Source organism: Arvicola amphibius, chromosome 2 (assembly GCF_903992535.2).
Source record: "Arvicola amphibius chromosome 2, mArvAmp1.2, whole genome shotgun sequence".
NCBI lineage: Eukaryota > Metazoa > Chordata > Mammalia > Rodentia > Cricetidae > Arvicola > Arvicola amphibius.
In genome coordinates this window covers 168,632,023-168,637,258 of record NC_052048.2, presented here as the reverse complement: position 1 = coordinate 168,637,258, position 5,236 = coordinate 168,632,023, and the positions used below count along the sequence as shown (strand labels likewise).

Here is a 5,236-nt window from a genome sequence, read left to right as displayed (position 1 = left end):
GGCTACAAGATTTTATAAGCCTAGAACCAAGTACTTGTAGAACTATGATCTTTACTGCAGTATCTATGAAAGAATTTAGAGTTTTGATCCATCTGTTGGGTCATTTCCTTATTGTGATAGTACTTGCCAGATGTAAGCCAATCCATTGGTGTCTCAAAAACTTTTCTCCACTATCCAAAGAAGCTACGATGGTCAAGTCCTGTCTATACATGAAATTTCCTGATTTCCATGCAGTTTCTTTCTTGCTTTATCTTCAGGAAAAAAAATGTCCCTGACCAATTTTGCTACTGCCCTAGGAGACAGAAGGGGTCACAATGAGCCATCTGTATTATATAGATATTTTATCCTCATATTACTGGAAAAAAAGACTTGATGCCATCTACAAAAATTATTTCACATCAGTATCTAGGCTGACAATTGATTGAATAACCAGGCCTGTGAATCTTGGATGGACATATTTAGAAACATTCAGATCACATTATTATTATTCATATTTCATATAAAATCAAGCTAGATACTAAGTGCTTAAATATAAAACTGTTGTAAGGAGAGGAGGCCAGGAAAGACAAGTCTACTAATCTGCATATTGTCACATGGCAGTGGCTTACTGGAGATTCCAACTGACGTCCACCTCAGGCAGAGGATCCATGGCTTCTCTCACTCTGCCCTTCTTTTTCCCAGCATTCAGTTTTGCTTTCTCCGTCTATCTAAGTTCTGCCCTATTAACTAGGCTAAGGCAGTTTCTTTATTCATTAACCAATGAAAGCAACACACAAACAGAAGGAACTCTTACACCATACAACAATGATGTAAAGTTTAAAGTTGAGTAGCTGGATATTGTCAGAAGGATCTATGATAACTTCCATATTGTCATAAAGAATTGTGCCCACAAGTGTATACTAGTATAGCACCAGACATTAAAGGTATTTCAAGAGACAACAGAAACCAGGAGAGTTGTCATTTTCAACCAATAGCAATTCCATAGACATTATATATTAAAGTGTAAACATAGCATATAAAATGTACTAGAAAAGTCAATGAGTTTTTAACCTCCTCTTGGAAGGATGATTCTATAAGACACTAAGAGAAGCAATACAGCAGAAAAACTATCATCTACAATAGAGACATTATAATTTAAACCCAATTTTAAAGGGGGAAAATCTCTTTAAAAGATTCAAATCACAGGTAAATCTCTTAGGACGTAATATCGACATATTTTTTCCACTCACAGTATTCTCAGAAGCTTACAAAAGACTTTACACTTAAAGGTGAAATATTATTTTAATTTCTTTTCTTCGAGCAGTTTGAAAGAATGGTTTCCACCTTCCTTGTATTACACTGTGAGAGATCCTAGTTATCACAGCAAGTAAAACACAAGAAAGAAAATTTGCAATTCAGAAAGAAAGAGCCACTGTCATAACTTGCTGACAAGATAATTGTTTAAATACAATGTTTAAGGTAATATAATGGTGGCTTATGCACTTTTATCAATATGAGAATTTGGCATTCATGAAGACAAAATTAAAATGAACAGTGGAAATCAAAATGTATATGAGGAATTATCAACAGCAGGAGTTCCCAAGGTTTTTGGAATAAGACAAGAGTAATTTCCTAAATTAATTGCATCTCTCAACACCAGCATAAACTGTCAGACAACATCACTGTTCAACAAGCAGATCTTGTAGTCTGCAACTCAGGATAAAGGTATGAGAATGAGGAATGTAAACATCTTGGAGAAACATTTAACTCAACTTGAATATATCTGAGATCTTTTTTCTAACTCAGATCGCTTATACTTAGACCTTTTATATCACACCTGTAGCTGTTCTTCTTCTTGATGTATAATCTTTTTTTGTTCTTATGTTATAACAATCTCTGTCCATGCATTAAATGTCACCCTCTCTATTCTCCTCAAGGACATAATTCTAGGCATCCTCTCCCGTCTTATGTACTCCCATATGTTCACATGTTTTTTTCTCTCTATTGAACTGTTTTTATGAGTTTAGAAATATGCTGTATTTCTCCCAGTCTGATTATGAAGCAAAACACAGACTTTGTCTTGAACACTATTTCATGGCTTCTATTTTGGCATTGTTTTGTTCCCATGTTGTGGCAACAGTCCTGAAATGGCTTGCCTATCCTCATCTGCTCTGCTAGTCTTCTTTAAATACAATCCAATTGGGCCTTGGTCCCACAGAGCCTGTGCTCTTGACTTCCCTGATGTTAAATCAGCTCCTACTTGACTTAGCAGCGGCATTCCTCACCTTTGACTGTGCTGTGCTTTCCCCCGACATTCTCCAGCTTTCCCTGATTGCTTTCATGCCTCACCTTTTACCCTTCCAGCATTTTACTTATTTCTGCTTTTTGAGGTTGGCCACACCATGCACAGAGTATATTCTTCCCTTCTTCTTTTCCTTTTGAGATTTCACTTATTCCTAATCTTTCTACCAGCAATCCTGAAATTTGCATCTATAGCCAAATAGTTTTCCTGAAATACACACAATTAGACACACACACACACACACACACACACACACACACACACACACACAGGTGCACTTGCACCAAATAATCACATGTCTAGCCATTTGTGCTTTTTTGTGATTTTATTTTATTTTATTTATTTTTTTATTAAAAATTTCCATCTCCTCCCTTCCTCCTCCCCCTTCCCTCCCCTCCCCTCCACCCATACCCCTACTCCCTCCCTCTCCAGGCCAAGGAGCCATGGGGTTCCCTACTCTATGTTAAGACCAAGGTCCTCCCAACTCCCCCCAGGTGCAGGAAGGTGATCAATCAAGCTGAGAAGGCTCACACAGAGCCCGTCCATCCAGAAGAATCAAAGCCCAGCGCCATTGTCCTTTGCTTCTCAGTCAGCCTCCACCTTCGGCCACATTCAGAGAGTCTGGTTTGGTCGTATGTTCCATCAGTCCCATTCCAACTGGAGTTGGTGATCTCCCGTTAGTTCTGTCCCACCGTCTCCATGGGTGAACGCACCCCTCACGGTCCTGACTTTCTCATATTCTCTCTCCTTCTGCTCCTCATCAGGACCTTGGGAGCTCAGTCCGGTGCTCCAATGTGGAGCTCTGTCATTTTCTCCATCCATTGCCAGGTGGAGGTTCTATGGTGATATGCAAGAAATTCATCAGTATGGCTATAGGATTTGGCCTTTTCCGGCTCCCTCTCCTCATGTGCTTTTCTTGATACCTGAAAAACATATCCAGAATACAAGCATATCTTTTTCTTTCTATTCACCTAATTCATTTTATATTGTTTCTCTTCTGCTTTCTGAGATACTACATCTATCCTCATGACAATATAAGAGGACAGAGTCACCCTTTCAGAATCAACGTTTGATTAGGTGACTCCTCTCTTCAAAATCCTGCACACCTCCTCATTTTGCTCTGAGTGCATTATCACAATTTTTTGTGATCCTGCCAGGTCCAAAGCGCTCTCATTGTCACATAAGATGCTTTGAATTCTTAAAGCTCTCTCTGTTCTCCCCTTAACTACACAAGTTGCCATTTTTTTATTTCACCAAGGCAGCAGGCAAACAATTAAAAACATATAAAAATAGTCAAGTAAAAGTGATGGATTCCATAACAAAGTTTCATCTTTGCCCTGAGCTTACTTTTCTTCACTTCACTCTGTGTTTCAGAATATTTGATCACACGGTGACACTTTCTAGACTGTGTTAATAAAGTTAACTTTGAATCAGGGGATGGAGCCAGCTACTAGCTGATTGTGACTAGTAATAGAAAAGCCAGGAAAATGGATAAGAAAGACAGACAGGAGGAGAGGAGAGAGACGTGTGGAGAGAAGAGGTGCTGGTTGGGTCTCCGGTAAGAAGGGGAAGGTTATCCGTTTGCTCATCCTCTGCTTCTTTGAGCTATATGGTTTTACCCAAATATATGACTCTCGATTTTTGGTAATAGAACAATTTATAAAAATACAATATTTTTTGTAGTTTTGTTTTTTATATTTATTTGTTTGTTTATTTGTGGCAGGGTTGCTTTGTGTAACAGTCCTGGCTGTCCTGGAACTCACTCAGTAGACCAGGCTGGCCTCAAATGCACAGAGATACACCTGCCTCTGACTCCTGAGTTTTGGGATTAAAGTCATGTACCACCAATGCCCTCTTGGCCATGAACTAAAAATATGGAGCGCTTCACAAATTCGAGTGTCGTCCTTGTGCAAGAGCTATTCTAATCTTCTCTGTACTTTTTCAATTTTAGTACATGTACTGCCAATGCTAGCATATTAGGCACCAAAATGTTGTGTTTTGCTAATTTTCCTATTGCCAACAAAAACTTGAGAGTCAAATAATGGGTGAAAGCCTTAAGATCAAAGAAACAGAGGATGAGCAACCAGTCAACCTTCCATTTTTAACCAAAGACCCAGCCAGGACCTCTTCCCTCTACTTGTCACATATTGAAAAGACAGAAGGAATTCCAAGTCCCTTCCTTCTCCATCCTGTCTTCCCTTTCCATATTCCTGGCTTCTCTATGAACAATTCCAGTCAGCTAGTCATTGGCTCCACCCCCTGATTAAAATTTAATTTTATTAGCACCGTCTAGGAATGTCAGAGTACAATCATATATCCCACAATTGCTTTGCTTCTTCTTTAAAGTGACTTATGTAAAATGTTTAAAACATTAGGATTTTTTATTTGTCTTCTGATAAAGTGTATAATCTATGTCGTAACTAAGCAAAAAATTCAAATTTATATATATGGTAAATAATTCAAATAATGTCTAATGCACTTGAATAAAATATTTCTCTTTTATATTTCAGTTTTCTGTAGAGTGCTGTCTACACTGTACATAAAAGCTGTGAAATCAATGCATCCTTTCCACTTTGTGCAGAGACACTTTTCAAGGCATTACCTTTAACAATGTGCTTTGTTTTAGCATTAATTTTAATATTGTAATAATTCACTTGGCAACAGAATTTCATCTACCATCCAAATATTTCTAAGTATGTACAAACATTAATTAAGTAGCACAATATCTCTGCAAGGAAAACTATTATTACAACCCTGGAATTGAAGATCGTTGAATAGGAAAACATAATGATGGGGAATTCATTTTAAATTAATCAAAAGGGGAGGACATTGTCAGCTGGAACACTTTCAGTTCACGACTTTGCTCAAAAAAATGTTGAGGAATGAGTGAGGCCAAATCCTGAAATTAGACTATACCTTTCAAATTATCCCTCAGTTCAGGATATGAAAAGAGAG

At 37.9% G+C, this 5,236-nt stretch overlaps 1 non-coding gene across 1 annotated transcript; it reads right to left on the bottom strand.

Moving 5' to 3' along the window:
• Positions 1-4,149: 4,149 nt before the first annotated feature.
• LOC119808508 lies at positions 4,150-4,256 on the bottom strand. The gene has a single exon (XR_005284448.1). It is a non-coding gene; the product is annotated as a U6 spliceosomal RNA (small nuclear RNA).
• Positions 4,257-5,236: the final 980 nt, after the last annotated feature.